General features: G+C 43.0%; 1 protein-coding gene across 2 annotated transcripts in view; it reads right to left on the bottom strand.

Annotated features, from left to right (window-relative positions):
- The window catches only part of jade2 (jade family PHD finger 2), a 162,436-nt gene extending 143,760 nt beyond the window's left edge, over window positions 1–18,676 (bottom strand). For both annotated transcript variants that reach the window (XM_034606899.1, XM_034606900.1), the window contains exon 1: window positions 17,672–18,676. The gene's annotated coding sequence lies outside the window, so the exon portion shown is untranslated. The remainder of the gene's footprint in view (window positions 1–17,671) is intronic.
- Between the last annotated feature and the right edge of the window lie 2,975 nt (window positions 18,677–21,651).

Here is a 21,651-nt window from a genome sequence, read left to right as displayed (position 1 = left end):
TCACAAATGTGCAACTTCATCTCAATCAGTCGACCAGATTCCCGGTTTTGTGCCAAGGACTACTTCACTCCTTTAGGACACAAGGAAAAGAAAGAGGGCACAAAGATAGACAGTGACAGAAAGGGATGAGAGTGAACGAGTCTGTACTGCTATGGCACCTTCTTACTTTAATAGCAAGAATTCAAATGCTGACAGTGGCATGTTTTAATAATTGCATACATTTGTAACTGGACTTCTGACTTAGATTTAGTTAATTAAGAACAGTTCTGACTGACAATTGTTGAAAACACTCAGTGACAGTTAAGCATAGACATTTATTGCAGCAGCTGACTCAATAAATAAAGTCCCATCAAGTCAATAATAACAGCAATGAATATTATACTAAAAAGGTTTCCATGTTCTATAGTCAAAACCATATTTAAAAAACGTTGAGTCTGAGAAGATTAATCCTACTCCTCACTAGATTAACAACGCAAGTTAACATTCTCCAAAAGAGTTTATGGTCTCAATCACTAGTTTAAAGTCATCTTCAATACAGCATGATGTTCATTTTGAAAACTATGCTCCCATTTAGAGTAAAATAGATGATAAAGTACAATATGCATTGGGGCAGGGATACCATGTGATTGACAGCTAGAACAACCCAGGTTCCAGGTGGAGGTGGGCGTGCAGTGTCCTCAAGCTCTCAGTTAGGCTCTGGTTTCGAACAAAACCAAAATGGCGCTGGACAAATTGCCAAACAAGGCTTCAAAACATCAGTTCACAAACGAATGGGTGATATCACAGTGAGTTACTACTTGGAGAAAAGACAGTGGAGAAATGTATTCTGTTCTACAGGAGGTCCTGCATGACATATTTGTATAGTTGTTTAGTCCTCCAACATGGCCACCTGTAACCACTGGTAGTACCTTCCAAAAGAAAGTGTCCAATTCCAGTGCAATTGAAGTGTTGGAAAAGTGGGACACACTATGACTGGCAGGTATTTAAAAAATTCTACAGTATAAACACAGTAAACACTGTTTTCCAGATAAAGTATTGGTTATTGACCACTTTCCCATGCCTCTATTTAATAAAACAAGAAAACAACTCAAATTCTTAAGTAGAATCTAACAGACAAGAAAACAACTCAAATTCTTAAGTAGAATCTAACAGACAACATTTCATATAGTAACGTTTTCTCAGTTTGTTTACTGTCTGTCCTCTGTTGGTATGTTAGGGAGTGGGTTGGAAGAGCCAGGTGGGTCAGTACTGATGTCCCATGTGGGGTCTCAGTCAAACCTGAGAGGCCAGGACAGTAGAGATGATGAGTTATATCACTCCAAGGTGACAGATTCGCTTTAAAAATAAAATCCTACTGATAAAATGAAACTGAACAAAGAGCAGGCCTATTACAATGTTACCCCTGCACCTACCCCAAGGCCAGGGCAACACAAAGCACTCATAAGGGACGAACCCAAGTTTCCGCACATAAAACGTACAACAACCGTTGGGTGGAGCGCAGTGCATATATTGTAGAGTAAAGCTTTAATGTCCCTGAGTGGTAATTTGGCTTAAAGACAGCAGTCAATAACAGTAAACATAAAAAGAACACAATGATGTGACTTGTCACCAAAGCCATGAGGGAAAAACAGCCAGAGAAAAGAAGCCAGGAAGCTCAAGAGCACCGACAGCAAAAGGCCAAATCACATTTTATCTAAAAAGCCAATAGCAGATGGAATAAAAGAGCTCACACTGTATCAATGTGTCCCCTCAACAGAGGGAAAACCTGTTTCAATAGAAGCAAATTAAACTCACTGTGTAGCAGGTTTTTGGAATCCAGTAAAATGATGAGCTGATGATTGTATCTACAAAGCTTTCTGCTGTCGCCTAATGCAACTTACAGCCCCTTTCACACCGGATAAAAAAAAAACTAACACCCACCAACATCTGGATTTTGCCTTGAGTGGAGAAGGGAACAATCAGCTTTCATTCCCAGGTCAGATGAGTTTGCAGTAGCTACGGGTATCTATCAGCTCCAGCTACAATCATCAGTGATGGAAACATGACACCCGACTGGACATGATAACTTTCTCCACTTCTCCAGGCACCCTGCTATGATGTACGTCATAAAGGCAATGAAAGCTTCCTGCCTTTGTCAGCTACTTCTGAGACTTTTCCAGCTCAGCCATAAATTATTTTTGTCTCCATCCAGGCAACATTGATCAGTCGCCAGTGAGTTTTAAGAGACTTAAGTGAAATGTATAAAACTTAACGACTACAACAAAGTCACTGTCCTTCATGACGCTTTGTAATGTTTACAACCTATTTTCCAGCAAGTTTGTGGAGTCAACACAGGATAGTCACCAATTCCAGGGAAGAATTCACATATCTTAATAAACAAAAATAATATCTGGCATATTTAGAGGGCTGAGATCTATGAGTGTATGAAATTTGGTGCCGCTTGATTGAATTTAAGGGGACTGTATATGTTCCATTATAGTTATATATGTATCTGAAGTTTGTACTGCATCTTGTTGCCATATGCTTCACATCGTACATAAGTACTGTACTGTAAAAACTTTACTGATTTTCAGGAAAAATGCTACATATTCACTGCTTTCAACCTATTTGCTGTGTTGTATTTGACTGCCTTATCACACTATTGGTTTTTGTTGCGTTATGATCTCATACTGTACCATCACTGTCTACACCTGCACTTTGTCAGAGCTGAGCTGTAAAATAGCTGGAGGCAACCAGCTGTCGAAGTCAATGAAACCATGTTGTACTAGTGAGAGAAAAGTATTAGACAGAACTAAATACAACAGTATCATGAAATAATGTGGTTGTTGTAGCTGAACACTGTTGACCAGTAAGTAACAGGTCTCCTGTCTAAACGAAGGAAAAAAATTAAGTTTGGAAACAAGCAGAGGGGGCTGAGGATGAACCAGAGATTTAGAAATCAATACGGGTGAGAAGACAGATCATGAGTCAAAAGAAAAAAATGGATATCTCAACAGTTGGAGGCAGAAAGATGAGTTAAACTGTAAAAAAAAAAAGAAGAAAAAAAGAACATGTGCAGCAACAGGAAGGATCTGTTCATCTCCACACAAACAAAATTACATTTCAACACGCTAATATACAGAATATAGAACATACAACCACCTATTGGGAAAAAAACACACATGGGCACTGCACACAAATATGAATCACCCCTAACTTCCTACATCCTGCTGTAATCACCATGCTATATTAAACCCCAGTAGCTTTGCTAATGAGCCCATTAATTTAAATAATACGCTAATGGGTGTGAATATGAACTCTATGTCTTAATGCAACAAGGAGAAAGTGGTTGAAGAAAATGTGTTTTTCCTTGTTAACATGGAAATCTAATGAGAGGAACCTGCAATGCAAGTATAAAGATCTTTATACAGGTCACTCCTGGGGGGATCTCAGTATGAAGAAAGAAAAAGAAAATCCAGAGACAGGCATCGGCAAGTCGCAAATCTATGTCCCAATCCGATGCCACGTCATTACATATATTAGTTTCACCTAGATAAAACTGCAATTTTACTTTCCCGGAAAGCACTTCTTCTTGGCCATTCTAAAACTGGCAAGTACAGTTTTTTTCTGATGAAGAAAAAGTGATATCTGTGAAGTGTTGGCAAGAGCAAGTAAAAATTTCAACAAATATTCATGCTGGAAAGTCCCACAATCTGAATGGTGACGTGATGGCACTAGCATTGCCAATTACAACACTGGCAATTTCATAAAGCATTTGAAAAGGGACCTGAGACAGGCCACACAATGATAGTTGTTGTTCTAAAATGCACTGGTATCAGTGTCAGTGGATATGCAAAGTCCAGATATCGGAATTGGTTTTGTGAAGGTGAAAATAATATGGTTACAACTCTAAATCCACCAGGACACACCTACCATTAGAACTTGTCTTCACATGCACCTCGAGTGACCACACATCGCAAATGCGCCCCCTCACATCCTGAATAACTGAGCTGTCAATGTGAGATCAGACCCTTGACAGATGTTAATGCCAGCGCCAGAGAACACACACACACACACACACACACACACACACACACACACACACACACACACACACACACACACACACACACACACACACACACACACACACACACACACACACACACACACACACACACACACACACACACACACACACACACACACACACACACACACACGAGGAAATGGCCAACAGCATGGCTGGGTGATTCTTCTCAGTGTTAAAATAAACTATTTTTAAACTCAACTCCTTAAGTCTTGTGTATGCCACTATCATCACTAATTACAGAAATTGACCATATACATCCAAAACAGACATACAGCAGGTTTTGAGTGATGTGCCGGTACATGGTAGAAAAGTGTTGAAAAGCACAAATATCGAAAAACTCCCGAAACTGAAATTCAAACCTGTCTGCGACTACACAAGCTGCCTCAGGTTCCGACAGCCATCCCCAGCTCTCATTTTCATGCTGGTGTAAGCCACACTATTTTCGGAGGATAGTTTACTGTCAGCACAAAACATTTACAATAAGACAAACAGCGAGCAGGGTGAGTAATGCATGCTGGGAAAGCCAAGTCGCCTGGGGAGCTAATTAATTGGCTGACTATGACACTGTCGAGAGCACTGTGTGTGACTGAGCATTTAAAAGGGAACTGTTCACTGAAATGCGCAGCAGATCCGGCCTGAGAGAGCAGCTGTATCTGGACTCCAAACCGCAGGTGGGACAGAAGTCATGTGTCAGATACTTTAAAGGTTCAGTGTGTAGAATTAAGTGACATCTAGTGGTGAAGTTGCATGTTGCAGCTGAATACCCCTCACCTCACCCTCCCTTTCCAAACATGAAGAAGAACCTGTGGTAGACTTTAGTTGTCATAAAAACTCAAAAAGGTGTTTGGTTTTTCAGTCTGGGCTACTGTATAAAACATGGCGACCTCCGTAGAGAGGATCTGTACAATGTAAAATATAAAGTATTTAAATTTAAAGGAGCCATTCTAGGGTAAAGAAAACAACAACTCGTACAATTTAGATGATTAAACACTAGAGAAAACATCACTATGATTATTTTATATTCAATTTCTGCCAGTAGATCCCTTTCACCTAAATCTTACATGCTGAACCTTTAACAGTTCACAGGATCTGGATCCACAAGCATACGACTAAAGTAGGGTAAGCTCCAGCACAGGAACCCAGTTTGCATGACGGATGAAAAAGAGAGCAGTTGTTACGAATGGTGTCTACTTGGTGCATGACTGTTTCAGGGTGTGCTCACACTCCCAGTATGTTCATAACAGCTTGTTCTCACTCTCCAGCAATTCTTTGTTTTAGGTTGACTCATTTGTGCAGGTGAGAGCAAAGTGAGTCAAAACTGAGGGAATCCGCACCTGTAAATCGCTCTGTGGTTAAGCTGACATAACCCAGTCCTCTGATCACAGCTCTCAACTCATACGGAAATGTTTTCTACATTGGACTGTAGTCTGTATATAAAGACAGACAACGCATTTCCACTTTCCCCCACTATCCAGAAATGGAGCTAAAATATCCTGAATACGAACTCATCTGCGCATCTGGAGCCAAAGTCTGCACAGTCGCGATCGAGGGATGGAGCGGGCGGGAGGTCTTGAAAAACACTCCAATCACAAGTCAGTTTAGGCTGACAATCATGATGTTTCACCCTGTTTTTATAGCATTAAAAATAACTACTTAAACCAAACTTATCAGAAAAATTAAACCCTCGAACAAGCATCCGTATGATATGAACTAACTAAAATGAAAGAAACCATCTGTGAGAAAAAAGTATTTGACGAGGACAATGACTTTTTAGTTTGGTCAACGACCCGTCCACTGACACGGAGGAGGCAAGGTTTATGACCCATACTGCAGCCGACCACCAGGTGGCGATTGAGACACTTTGCCTTCACTTTTAGCGTACTGTCATGTCATTCAGCTAAAAAAAAAGGTGGACTAAGTTCAGAATTAGCAAATGGGGATCAAAAAGTCAAAGAAGCAAAAGAGTAAACAAAGTTAAACCAGTGACACTACCATATGTTATCGAGGTCCCGCCAATCCGCAGTCAATTATGACAATTAATAGCGTCAACCAAACATTAGGTAAAAATCATTTGACGTGTACTTTAACTATTTAGTTTAGATTTGTCTATGATCTATATTTTCGCTGTCATTGAACATGTGACATCCTTTAATTTCTTCTCTCTTCATTTGTTTCATCTTTTCGCAGGTTATGCCATTTCTTGTGAACAAACCTTGTGCCGCAGAGACAACACGGATGTTAAGACAAGGATTCTAAGTCAAGCTCTGCCCGACAATAATGGCTTAGCTTGTTTACTATTCAATCATTCATCATTTCATCAATAAATTGTGCAGCAATACAAAAAAAAGCTAATCCATTGATAAAGATATAAAACGGAAATATCATAAATGTTCATCAAAGAGGCTCAAACAAAAAAATGTTTGGCGATCCATTAACAACCATCAATTAACGAGCAATTCAGAGCTAAATAGAAGGCTAATAGTTAATATAGCAGAAATCGATTAATCAGCTAATGGTTTCAACTCAATTCAAATGTATTTGTATAGTGCAGCATACATCACCTCAAGGCACTTTATATAGTAAGGTCGAGACCAACAGTGAAAAAATGTCCTTTTATACGTGCGAACATGTTAATCAGTTTTATTCTGAACGAAAGACCACTCCAAATCCGTCTGATTGGCTGCGTCCCATCTCTCACTCTGTCTGCCCGTCTGTCTGCCTATAATGTTGCCATCTGTCTTTCTGTCTGTCTGACTGCTTGACTCTTTGCCTTTCTGCCCGTCTACCCATTTGCCTGCCATCTGTTTGTCTGTCTGCAAGTATGTCATCCCTCTGCTTGTCTGCCTGTCTGTCTCTCTGTCCCGCTGTAAGCCCTGTGGATGACAGTGCATTCACTTGAGCAGAAACACTGATGTGGGTCGGTGTCTTTTCTCAGCACTTTGCAGCACTTAAGGTCAGCACACAACAATGGTTGCCATGAGATCTATTATTAACAGACTGTAGCGGCAGAGGCCCAGTGAGCAAAAGGCACACACAGACACACACAGACACACACAGACACACACAGACACACACACACAGTTGCACGTAACACACACTGTTCTTTCGGTGGTGGTGAGGACACTCATTGACATAATGCATTCCCTAGCCCCCTTACCCTATAACCTTAACCATCAAACAGCCTTTTGAAGTTGTGTGAGCCAGCCAAAATATGACCCCACAAACATAAGTACACGTATACACACACCTGTATACACACACACACAGAGCTCTCCTGAGATGAGTAGGCAGTCTGGCTGTCAGGTGAAGCAGACAGATCCATCAACAATAAACAGACATCAAGTAACTGCTGGAGCTGGACATACACACACACACACACACTCGCACACTATACTTGTATGTATGAAGCACAACAAGCGTATAAGATGGATATCAATATTGCATATGATGAACGTGCTCTATAGCTGCAAGCCTGCTCTCTCACACACACACACACACACACACACACACACACACACACACACACACACACACACACACACACACACACACACACACACACACACACACACACACAAAGCCGTTAGCCAAACACACACAACTGGCCGGTGCTTAGAGCTCCTTGAGGAGCCAGAGGTCAGTCAGTTTGATAAAGAATCCTTGCATATAAATTGCTTCATAACAAGTCATCTCTCTGAGGCGTGTGTGTGTTTCCAGGATAGAGGTTTGTATATTGGTGTGCTTATTGCGTCTATTTGTGTGTGTGTGTGTGTGAGAGTTTTGACCTGCCTGCCTGGGGAACAAAAAGTCAAAAAAGCCTTTGGCAATAACCAAAACAGAAAAATAGAGAGAGCTGCTTCCCTCCACTACTTTTCTTAATTTCCTTCCCTCCTTTCTCCTCTAAACTTTTCTCATCATCTCTTTCTCACCGTAGTTCTCTTATAGTCACTGCTTCTCCCCACATACTCTAGTCATTCATCCATCATTGTTTCTCTACCACTCCTCCAGTTTCCCTGTCATCACCTTCCTCCCTCTTTCCCTGTTTGTTGTCAACCCACACACACACACATTTCCTCTTCTTATTGGTGAAAAAACGACAGGCAAGATAAGAGGGGACACACAGGTGTGTGTGTGTGTGTGTGTGTGTGTGTGTGTGTGTGTGTGTGTGTGTGTGTGTGTGTGTGTGTGTGTGTATACATGAAAGACAGGAACAACTAGAAGGCAACATTGAGACACACAAGTCCAAGTCTATTTTCACTCCCTTTCATTCACTTTTCCTCCCCAATTCTCTCTCTCTCAGCTATTTTTGGACAGAGTCGCTAGAGAGAAGCTGGGCAAAAGAGAGAGGTTCACACCGACAAGTTTGACAGGTCGAGAGAGGAAGAGCACCAAAGAAAAGAAGAGAAGATTCATAAAGTGAGGTTGAAAGACCAGGGAGAAAAAGGACAGAGACAGAAGGAGAGCAGAGAGAGAGAGAGAGATGGAGAAATAGGGAAACTATTGTGAATGAGCTGAAATAATCAAAATGTCAGGGTGTGTGGGAGCATATTTGAATTTGTGTGTGTACCAATCTGTAATGTTGGGTATCAAGTATTTAACATCTAACACACACACACACACACACACACACACACACACACACACACACACACACACACACACACACACACACACACACACACACACACACACACACACACACACACACACACACACACACACACACACACACACACACACACACACACACACACACACACCAGATGAATGCCTTGGCAAAGAAGAAAAAGCGAAAAAACACATTTGACACACATCACATGCATCAAACATCCCTTGCTAACAGGTGTGCAAGAAAGACGACAGCAACCTACTCAACAGCCAAACATGAAAGCTTGAAACACACACATACACACACACTTCTCCTACTCTGTGTATGGATAAAATTGGCAAGAATCCATCATTCGACACCTCAACATTTCAAAAGGAAGAACTGATATTTGCGGTTTGTCGTCTGCATGAAGCCCTGAGCTTTGAGAGCGCATTTTCATGGGGTCTTCAAAAGAAAAATTCCCCATCACTCATTTATCTGACACTTTGATGCTAATAATGTGGGTAAGCATGATGGACCTATGGCATCTTGATACCGTATCAGGTGAACTGCAAACCTTTCTCTTCTGCATGCCAAGGTTATGGTTTAGACTATCGTAGAGATTTTAAAAATCAGTGCAGCTCTAGTGCAACATAACAATTTAAATATATTAGGAGAAGTGGTCAATTAAGAGATTAGTAAATTAACAGTGGACAGTTTGTTGCCCGTATAGGTCACTTATAAAGAAAAACTGATAAATATTTGCATTTTCCTTCTTCTTCATGAGGATTTGCTGCATTGCTCAGCTCACTGTTTATTGACGTAGCAATAGTCAGTCGGAGAGTCAACTCAAATATTTCAACGATTGAAAAACTTCCATCAAATTCTGTACAGACACTCATAGTTCTCAAAGGATAAAGCCACTGACACAGGTGATCCTTTGAATCTTTCTCTAGTACCTTCAACACTTAGACTTTATTGGTTTTCTAGAATGGCACTCAGTAGAGCGCAAACGACCCCCAAGACTAAACGGTCCCCTTAAATGAAGTCTTATGGCTAAGACCACTTTGTGTTACCGCTGCTACACGTTAGTGGTTGTTGCAGGTTTCTAGCCCTATTTGTCATCATCAAGATCCATGCATTATTCCCTGGGAAATTGGTGAAAAATGCCCTATCTTGCAGTGTTAAAGAAAGTGATCCTGGCTCCTCTAGGGAGAAGCTGGGCAAAAGAGAGAGGTTCACCCCTTTGTCTGAATCAAGGCCTTTCATGGGTTTCCTTCTCAGCCCATGTCCCATTCTTCCAGCAAGTTTTGTGGAAATCTGTTCTCTAGCTTTTGGGTAATCTACAATAAACAGACAGGGGTGAAAACATCCTTGGCAAACATAACTACTGGATGGACTACCATGAGATTTGCTTCAAACCCATTCATGTCCCGCTTAGGATGACCTGTAATTACTTATGAGATCCCCCCAGGAGTGAGATAATTGCACTCCAGTTTTGGGATGTTTGAAAAACAAGTAACGAGGAAAGCAGGATGAAGCTGAACACTGTTAGGGAATTGATTGAGTTACACAGCAGCAAAGAAACGGCAGATAATCAAAAAAATCTTGAAGTGTAATGACAAAAACCACAGCACACCGACGTGCTTAACTTCTCAGCCAACAACTTAATGATGTGCTCACAACCTCAATCAGTGACTCACACAAATAGTAACAAACACACACACACTGACAAACGTCATCTTTGGGGACCATGCCTGCCTAACCCTAAACTAAACCAAAATTAACCACTAACCTAAAATAAGCTCGTTCCAATTGGGGACGTGGCTTTTGTCAACCCCAACTATCTCACACACACACACATGCGCACACGCACGCGCACATGCACACGCACGCGCACACCTAACTGAAAGACTCAAAGCCACTTAAGTGAGTCATGAGTCACTCTCGGATGCTGATATCACCATTCCCATCAGAACTCTCCCCTGTGGTGGTCCCCCGCCCCTGACACTGAACCCTCCACAGGGATCTGCTGGATGGAAGGAAGTTTGCTCCTCACATCAAATACAGAGGACGGTTGTCTCTGTAAAGTGAATACATTTTCTGCTGTTTGCTCAGGGGACCGAAGCGTCCCGAAGTGAAGTGAAGTAAAATAACACAGGTATCGAGAAATAAATAAATTCTCCCTGCTCACTGCAGCAGTGTGGTTTAAATGAGAAACGCTAACGATGCCAACAGCCTAGCCTGGTCCTTAAGGGAAAGTGAAAAACACAAAGAGAGGATAAAAGCAGCAAAAGGATGGAAAGTCGTAACTGGGGCGGCCACGTTTAATCTAGCAAAGGATTTCTTCTGTAGCTTTTGAATCCAGACAAACAGATCCACTTCACACAGCGACTGGCCAGGTGTGCAGAGGTGAGAAAGTTTGCTGGGTTTGAACTTTTTTTCTATGAATAGCTCCAAGGCACAACTGGGGTATCTAGTCCCTCATATAGTTGCTTTCAGACAGGAGTCAGTTGCTCTGAACATTTTCTGGAACTGGAACACTTCCTGCCAGCCCCCTTAGCAAAATGTACAGAAAATGGGGCATCCGGCACCTCATCTAGTTGAATGGGCACCCTAGATATGGAGGCTTAGGGCCTCCTGTAGTGGCAGGTTCAGTTCTAACCCAGCCCGTACACTGTCCTGAAAATAAAAATGACCAAAAAATGTCTGAAAAACTGCTCATGAGAGGGGGCTTTGCGTCCTGCCTTCAGGTGATGCCGCTTTGACATAACGAAAGCACATATGCCTTCAAACATGGTCGGGTGGCAAAGGGTCAGAAGGAAAAATATAAAAGGTTTTATGGTAGAAACTCCTCATCTCTTCACGAACAATATGGAAACCTACGTATGCACATTAACCACAGAGGCGTCGGGCCAAACAAACGAGCCACAGAAATCAAATAGATTTCCTTTATCACCTTACTGGCTCCAGCCACCAGAACATTAACACAATATTTATTGATGCTGCCACTGCTCCCGCTGCTGCATTATGGGAGCAGGAGTGAGGGAGCAGAGGACTGAGCGAGAGAGACAGAAGGAAAGAAAGAAGAAATGAAGAAAAAGAAGGAAAAAAAACAGAAGGAAGAGGCTGAGGTCCAAATTATCTTCTAACTAAGCCTCCAGCTCAGTCTCCTGAAATCTGCTGACAAACAACGGAGGAGGTGGGTCGCAGCCAGCGAGGCTGGGGCCCCTGCCAGAAACCCGGGAGGAGAGAGTGCAAAAGGGGGAGGACAGGTGGGAGGATGGAGGGAGCGAGAGAGAGAAACAGAGGGAGGGATGGAGGATTGATCCATTGCTCCCATTCACACTGCCATCAGGAGTTCATTAGCTCCTGGAAGGGCGTGAAGGAGGGATGGAAAAAGGGCAGAGAGATGGAGGATGAGCACTCTGTCCTTCACTCGCAGCGACCCCCAATATACCACCTCCCTGTTTATATACCTGCACGTCCCCTCCTCCACCCATCATGTCGTCTTTCATCCTACCCTCCCTACATCTCCTCCTCTCGTCTCCCTCCCTCTTTCCTGTCCCTGCTGGCTTCACCTTCCTTGTTTTCTCCTTTGTAACCTTTCACCTACTCCCTCTGCATCTCTCAACTACCTCCCCTCTGCACTTTATCACCATCTTTCTACCTCCTCCTTTCGATGCCAACAATCCTTTTCAAATTTGTATCTGTATGAAAACTTCATTTCAAAGTCATTTCAAATACCAGGTCCTAAATCTCAGCTACTTTCAACATACGACAAATAAAAACATGTAGCCCCCCCCCCCCCCCGCCCGTCTCCCTTCTCACTGAAAATCAGCTCTCCTGATTTCTTTTATTTACTTTAATATGTTTCATGATTTCAAAAATACATTAAGCACAAACAAATGTTCAAAGATGAAACAGTGAATCAGCAGCATATTTCCATACTGGATCAGCAGGTGTCCAAACAGCAGAGGAAGGTCTGACATACTGTGTCGGTCTGTTGTTTACTCGCTTCCTCTCTCCCTCTCTCTCTCTCTCCCCACAAACACACACAGTCCTGAAACGCTTCCCATCAGGAGCTCAGGCAGCATCTGTCAGGTTGTCCATCACTTACAGCCTTCACACCTTTTACTTTTTCCCCCGAAAGAGAAGTAGGAGTAAGCAAGAAGGTACAGAAGGCATGCATCTCCCTTTAGAACCAGATGAGACATACAGTACCTGCATAACAACATACGTGACCAATGAAATGCATCATGAGGCCAGGCAAAATGCATTATGAGAAATGTATTTTGATTGAGGGGTTTTTTGGCCCGCAAAGAAATTCAAAGTAATCGGTTCAGACATTGGCTGAGAACTTGAAGTGAAGGAAGCGACAGTGAGGATAAGTACAGCAATTAATTCCATGAAAACAACAATGACAACAATTTAGAAGATTCAGACACAAAACAACCGATCAACTGTGAAAATAGTTGCCGATTATTTGTCTGACGATTGATTAAAATCAACTTATTGCTGCAGTTTTATATATTTAAGTACAATATGAAATTCAAAAATATAGTCTCCTTCAAAGTGAAGTTACTTAACATGGAGGCTGTGATATTTCATCACAACATCATCCAGTGTGCTATTACCGAAGCTAGTTTCAGTCCACACACACTCAGTGGAAGCCTTTACTCTGTGCAACTTAAAAAATGTTTGCAATATGAATGATCTGTCAACTCTGTTTTCATTTGGTCTATATATGGGAAAAAAACAAATATATTCAGAAAATGCTCAAACTGAGGCAGAAACCAGAATAGGTTTGGTATTTGTGCTCAATTAATATACATTTACAGAAATACACTTTATAACTTATATGTACAGAGTCCTACTGTAGCATTACTGTCTCGTTTACTGACGGGAAATAAAAACACTTAAGTATAAAGAAAATTAAACATAACTCACTCTAATGATATCGCTGTCAAACATGTGGTAACATTGACTTCACTGTGTGAACTCTGACAAAAAAAAGGATCATTAACTTGATCTGCTGCTCCACAACGTTCACTGGTCTTTTTCAGTCAGGAGAGCAACCTGAGCAATGAGGCACGTTCCAATTAGTCCTGTTAGAAAAAACCTGAATGTGAAATATGTTAGCGATTTCCTTCCTGACCTGTGCTTTGTGCAGGCGTAGAGACTGAACAATTATCCTTAACTAACGAAGCTGAGGCACAGTGGAACAGGAAATCAAATTAAAAACACCCCCACCTTACCCCTCCTTGAAATCTGACGTCATCACACACACAAACATATACACACACTTAAGAGCCCACTAATGAGGCTCTAGGCCACAGAGGGGTCATCTACCGAGAGCAAGGGTTGTCACAACACAAAAGTGCTAATGCATGAAAACATGCCTGCAGCGTTTAATCCACTGCATGGTTTCAAGTCGAAAAATTTATAAATGATGACAAAACCTCCATGTGAGGAAACTAAAATTACCTTGAAAGTGCAAAATATGACACGTGAACTAAAAAAAACGAATAACATTAGTTATCACAATCATCGAGAGGTGGATCAATGTTTAAATCCTTCCTGCAAAAAAAAATGTTTGACAGCAATGATATCCGAATTTATATTTGAATTTCTGTTCTATTACAGTTCTGTGATAGCAGCTGTAACTGTGAACTTACTGTAATGTCCTTTATCAAAGATAATTAAATCTAAGTAAAACATTTTATCTTATTTATTTTTTATTTTGTCTCTCCAACATCTTTAGGCATCAATCATGAGACCAATTCAAGAAATTAAATAACAACCTATTAACACCCGAAATCAAAGCAATCAAAGGATGCGAGAGCTACACACCAGCAAGAACACGCACACACACACACACACATACATACATACATACACACACACACACACATGCAGATAGTAGTCAGCTAGTAGTTATACCCTTGTTGCAGGCATGCTGGTTAGTTAGTTAGTACGCAGAGCAGAGCACATCAGAGAGTTAGTGACATGACAGCTAGCCAACACGCCTGCAGGGAGCTACACACACACGCATAAATCCCTCAGCTCAGTTGGTTCCTATCCTTCTTATCTGACATGTATTTCTGAATCTCACACACACACACACACACACACACACACACACACACACACACACACACACACACACACACACACACACACACACACACACACACACACACACACACACACACACACACACACACACACACACACACACACACGCCTTCTTTGGCAATGTGTGTAAAAAAAACGCATGGGCACATGGAAGGGCATGCTTGCCTGTGTGCGTGTGTGTGAGATAGAAAGATTGAGGTTACAGTTTATGTGACGTCAATGGACCATTCATGAACACCCCTCCTCCTCCTCACTACGTAGCTGCTAATGCGATACAACGCACCACGTGGGGGTCCTTACCCCCTTTTCCATCCAATCAGAGCTTAGCGCTTAACGCAGCAGACACATATACACACACACACGCTATACTACACCCCCGCCCACACACACACGTGTGCGTATGTACACATGAGAGGCTTGGAAGGTCTGCATGCTTGAGTTTCACATGACATACTGTACACGGAGAGTTGATACAGACGGACAAATACACACACTCATTCTTGCTGGTTGTTCATTCAGATGATGAGAAATCACAGGAAAGTCTTGATGAAGAGGTGATGAGGAGAAGGATGGAGAGATGGATTGACTGATTAAGAGTTGGGGAAAGAAAGGAAGAAAGATTAAGAGGTGAAGGGATGGATGAGGAATGAGGGACTGAAACATGGATGAGGCTGGAGGCTGGAGGGCTGTCATGAAAAAAGAACGGATGCAAAATGAAAACAGCTCCCATCCCTGTTCGCTCGCCTTGTAAACAACCCCTGTCTCTGGGTGAGAGAGGAGGAAGGATGGGAGGGGGAGAGAGAGGGAGAGAAAGAAAGAGAGGGAAAGAGAGAGAGAGAAAGATAATGGGAATGAGTGAATAAGATAGCCCTGCATCAGGAAAGATATGAAAGACGGGGAGGGGGGATAGAGGGATGGAGACAGAGTTGTTATGCCCCCACACACCATGACTCATCTCCGGTTTCATACCCAGCGGGAGGAGGGCTGTGTGTGCAAGTGTGTTTGTGCGCATGTGTGTGTCTGTGTGTGTGTGCAGGAGTTAGTTTGCGGGAGAGAGTTTGAGGAGCATGGTGCATGCATCTGTACTTGAATATGTGTTTATAGTGAGTAAGAAGCACGCTGAGAGTTGCTGGTTGGTGTGCACGTCAACGGAGATGGTGTGTGTTTGTGTGTGCGCGCGTGTGTGTGTGTGTGTGTGTGTGTGTGTGTGTGTGTGTGTGTGTGTGTGTGTGTGTGTGTGTGTGTGTGTGTGTGTGTGTGTGAGTGATGGTGGTAAGAGCGGAGGGTGTGCTGTCACGAGCGGGAACGTTTAACAAGCCCCCAGATGATTCCAGCTTTAATTGATTCAAGACTGGAGCCAGTTCAGTCTCACACGTGCTCTCGGAAAAAATGAATATTAAAAAAATATCTCTCTCCCATTAAAGACCAGCACTAATAAGCAGAAATAATATTCTTTTAGAGGTTCTCCAGGCAATTGTGAGGAGTGGATGGGCACAATTCATCTAATGCACCACTTACACCCCATTAATCCTGCTCACATCTGACTCCCACCATCAGCACCTGCATCCACATGTTAAGTCCGTGTGCTGTTGTTGTTGTGGGGTTTTTTCTTCCAGGGATGGATGAGACAGCCACACTCATCCAACCCTAACCCAGGGATACAGATAGCGCTGTGGCTTAGATGAGGTAAACAACAGCCACTCCCCCTCCTCTCTCTCTTCTGAAACCAGCTCGATCTGCACAGCACGACGCAGCAGCGGGAGGAGGAGGGGGAGGAGGAGGAGGAGGGTGGTGAAGGAGGCAGTGAGGAGTTGCTCTAATTCCTTGATGTGTGTATGTGTGTGGTTGCGTGCTCAGCCTTCCTAAAAGCACTGCTGCTCCCCCACCCCCCACCCCCCCCAGTTCTCTCACCCCCTCAGCCACCCTCTCTCACTATTTTACTGAAGGGAAGTGAAGGAAGCAGCAAATCATCCAGGGACAGCGAACGGTTGGTGCCACCGCTACCACCCTGCACCCAGACCTGCTGCTCTATAGGCAACTTCATGTGCATGTGCGCGTGTGCATGTGCATGTGCATGTGTGTGTGTGTGTATACTTGTACTTTTTTGTTTTTGCTACAACTTTAGGGTCTTCTCCAGCATTAACACTGACCTTGTCAGGACCAGGAGACCTCATGAGGTCCAAAGCCTGGTCTCAATGGGGCAACACTTGGCCTTGGTTAAGGTCAGGGTTAGGCAGGAACTGGTCATAGTTAGGGTTAGAGATAAGCTATTGGTTAGACTGTCCACAATGAATGGAAGCCATGAGTCAATGCACAGGATAGGTGTGAAAACCTGTGTGTTGTTTGTGTGTGTGTTGTTTGTGTGTGTGTGGTCCAGGTATTACTCATGATGTGAGAACCTACATATGTTTACACAGTCACATGATGGGGACAAAAATCCGGTCCCCATCATGTGAATCATTACATTGGTGAAGACATGTTTAAGTTAGGTTTAATGTAGGTTTATGTAATTGGTAATGGTTAAGGTTAAGTCTTTATGTAAGTCAATGAAATATCTACTGAAGTCATGGAGAGTGTGTGTGCGTGCGCGTGTTGACATTTTCTTCGTTGCAACACATGAAAACGCAAAACATGCACCGTGCGTTCTAGCGTCTCCCCAGGCCGCCGGGGCCGGGGTACCGACCCCGCCGGAGCCCCGCGGCCGCTCACAGTGACTGACAAGCCCGCTGCAAAAAAAGTGCGTGCCAGGCTGCTGCTAGCCTAGCACCGATGTAGCCCTGATGTAGCGCTAGCAGAGGCAGCACACTGGGACTTGTGTGCCCCTGCAACACTCCCACTTTCAGACCCTGCCGTGCTGGTATCTTTTTTTTTACCTTGATCGCAGTCAGCTTCGGGTGCGGAGACGGTCCTCAGTCCTCAGCCGATTCCCACGGATTAGGAGCTCATTGGGAGCCGGAGCCAGGCACATGTAGTTGCACGGCGGAGGGGGGTTTGTAGCACTAGTTCACTTTGCCCACTCGGTGCCCCCTGGCAGGCTGCTAGCGGGTTTTTAGCCCCGCACTCTAGATCCACGCTGGTGGGGGTGACAGGACCGTCCCCCTCCCGTCGCCTTCCCCCTCGGTCCCTGCACGGTGCGGGTTGACAGCGCGTCAGCCCAGCGCGGAAATCCGAAATAAAATCTCCCCCAAAAAACTCAAGTGTCAGCCGGACTAACTTACAGCCTTTTTCCTGCGAGTCCACAACAAACCCGGAGCCGGTGTTGCCGCTGCCGCTGCTGCCGCTGCTGTTCACGGCGATGTGCGCACAACACGGAGCTCACAGGGAAGCATGTCGCATTTTGAAAAAAAAAAAAAAAAAAAAAAAAAAGATCAGCCCCAAACGTGGTGTCAAAATCCGCCTGTGTTTTCCTCCCCAGTGCCAGAGGTACTGGAGGAGGAGGAGGAGGGGACGAAGAGGAGAGACGAGGAGGAGGAGGAGGAAGAAGAAGAAGAGGCAAATAAGATTCCAAAAAAGAAAGGGATGTTTTATTTCCAAGCGATGAGTCAGGAAAGAGGAGCGCAGTTTTCTCAGCGTCCCCTCCTTCTAAAATAAAACAGCGCTCTCTCTCTCCTCCTCCTCTCCGGCACCGAGCCCCGCTCCCGCTCCTCCTCACTCACTGTGCCCGGTGGACGTGCACTCCGCTCCGCACCAATGCTCCACGCGCAGCCGGCTGCCGAACCTCTCCTCCCTCCCCGAGGAAGAAGAGGGAGAAAAAAGAAACAGTCACCGCGGAGGGAGTCGAGGAAAATCCGCTTTTTATCATCAGCTTGAAAACTCTTTTGGCGCCATATTTATGGCGTACTTTCAATTCTGTGCTCACCGCAGGCTGCACTTCCTCCTCTGACAACTGAGAGGACTGCGCCTCGGAGAGGAGAGCGGGGGGACTGACCCTCCACCTGCCGCTGCTCACTGACTCTGGAGCAGTCTGTGGCACTGGAGTATTCTGATGCTCTATTGAAGTAAATGTACTGATTTCACACTTTAAAAAAGTACTACAGTACAAGTAAAGTCCTGCATTTAAAATCTTAGAGGGAAAGGTAGAGCCTGCAAGTGGCGGATCTGGGATCAGGGGCCAAGAAGGGGTCAATTATATGTTCATCACCATGCACAATTCAGTAGGGTACACATTTAAATCATTCCTTAAGTCATCATTGAAAATGTTTTAAACATTGCTCAAGCACATTGTTCTTTACACTTTTTAACACTCATTATTACTCTCATGTTTACAGATATAGGCCTACATATATATATATGCTTATATATATTATCAAAATATAAATCTTAGAATAACAAACCTAGAATTACAGACAAAGTTGTAAAATGTAAAGTTTTTCTTTATAGGCACATTTAAAAAAATAATATCAAGACTTTTTTTTATATATGGAGGACTTACGCACAAGGCAGAATAAATCATTTTACAAAAAGGTTTCTAAACTTTAATTTAATCCCAATTTAAGACAAAAGAAATGTAAATCTAAAAATACAAGAAAAAAAACGTGACTACTTACAAACTTTTGTAATAGAATGGCACTCAGAGGCCCAATGATCCCCTTATAAAATCTCATTTAAATTCACTAGATCCTGATTATTTGAATCACTCGTAGGTTTCAGTCCCCTAAACATGACTGATGAATTTCATCAACACGCATGAATCATCCTCTGAGAAATTGATTTTGCAATGTTAAACGAAGTGAAGGAACATTCCTGGATCTGCGCATCTGCCCATCTGGGTTCTTCCTTGGGTCATGCCCCATCCCTCCACACAACTTTATGCAAATCAGCTGTGTAGTTTTTTGTGTAAATATTCTAACAAACAAACAATGACCAAATCTTCAAAGGCAAATCAAAGGTAAACCCCCTTTAAAAAAACTCTGAGATCTGACTGACTCATCCCTAACTTTTTTCAAGTTCAATCTCAGCACTTCCACATATTTTCAAATCCTGATATTAAATTATCTCCATCACCATTAACTGGTGTCACTATAATTGGCAGCCGAAGATTCAGTTCAAACTGAAAGGCAGGTCGTGGCACTTTACTGTAAGTGATAATATCTCTCCAACGGTGATTGATTTGGCTCACAGCGATCCAAAGGACACGGCTGGCGAGTAAATTACCTTCCTTCACATTTTCCTCTAAAATCTATATTTAAGAGGGAGGAGGGTGTTTGATCAATGCATAATCTACTGCCATCCGCTGGCTCTAAATCACTGTCCGCTGCCTTTTAGTCATTCTCTAGTGATGTCTGAAGTCTGCATGGCACAGGTCAGTTTTCACAAATCAGTCTGTCTCATTAAGTATCTGACAGATAACAGATGATCTTCACCACACTACCTTTATATATCAGGTCAAATGCAGTGGTGGAGAAAGTTCTCATTTTACTCAAGTAAAAGTTCAAACAATTAGATAAAAATGTACTCAAGTGAAGTACCACATAAACTTCTACTTGAGTAAAATTAAGTACTTGCTTTTATGGTAAGCAAGTATTAAAAACAAAAGTACTTGTGTAACCCATTCCCGAATGATGCAACAGTCCACTACATCATAATGGCTGAGTTTCGGAGTTGGCCTCTTCCAAAATCCATATCAGCTGTAATGTTACCTGCCTGCTCTGATTGGACGAGTGGACCAATTCCCCCTCGTCATTGATTAAAAATACCAAAAAAAACTGAACACGTAACGCAGAAAGTACAGATATTTGCTGATATATGTAGTAGAGTAAAAATGGAAAGTACCTGAAAATAAATCTACTCTAAGTACAGATACATGAAAAATGTGCAGTAGTTAAGTAAATGTACTCTGTTACATCCTACCACAGGTCAGATTTCTGGCCAGGATGAAGCCATGTGCAGATTCCACCTGAATGAAACGCACAGGCCCACATGTACACACACTTTTTACAAACTCACACACACACACACAGGCAAGGATTGTCAGGTGCACAATTGCACATATCAGCTGTATCACACTGGGGATGGGTGAAGTGGGGAGAGAGGAGGGTGGGGTGTTATTGCACAAAGTGAAATGAGGCGGTGAAGGACACTGAGGAGGGATTTCATGGCACACATTCAAGTGTAACAGCAGCGTCCCCGCAGTTTGTCCTGCCCTCCACATAATGCAGGTACAGGCGGCGTCCCCTGAGGAAACAGCCTGCATGTGACCCTCTCTACGTGGTCGCTCTAACGTGCACTAATGCAGTTTCCTGACTGATGAGATGCACACGTTGTTTGTTCAGGGAGTAGATCCAACCCGGGATCTGGGTCAAACAGTGGTGGTGTAGTTTGTTTAATCATGCTGGCTGCAGCAGATGGGTGGGGTGATACTTGTACAGCACATCATTAAATCATTAGAGACATCAATTTAAAGAGGTCAGTGTTAGTAACTAATGAGTCAATTGCCAGAAGTAAATGAGCTGCATGAGACATGCACTGCATCACAGGCTGCAGATTATGGTGAAGGTAAGTTGAAGGATTTATTGTAAGGTCAATTAAATTACACTTAACAGAGAGGCCGTGTTGTCTGTGTGTAAAATTTAACACCTATTTTGGGCCAACATGATATATGCTCTGCAAAACTTTAAGCAAAATCTAATCTTGTGTTTAATGACAGAATCAATAATCTCCTGTCACCTATTTTTTTCTGGCTGATTATTGTAGTTTCTGTTCTGTTGTGTAGTAGCAAAATGAAACACATCAATATTTATATGAAGTGTAGGCATTATATGCAATTGTCGTCAGTGTAATTGGATGATTGCACGAGGACGTTTACTGTATTTGTGCATTATGTATTTGGGAATATTGAAATAAACGTATACAC

The sequence above is a fragment of the Hippoglossus hippoglossus genome, chromosome 14 (assembly GCF_009819705.1).
Source record: "Hippoglossus hippoglossus isolate fHipHip1 chromosome 14, fHipHip1.pri, whole genome shotgun sequence".
In the NCBI taxonomy this organism is placed as follows: domain Eukaryota; kingdom Metazoa; phylum Chordata; class Actinopteri; order Pleuronectiformes; family Pleuronectidae; genus Hippoglossus; species Hippoglossus hippoglossus.
Note: the sequence above shows the minus strand (reverse complement) of the source record. Positions and strands in the feature narration are given on the sequence as shown.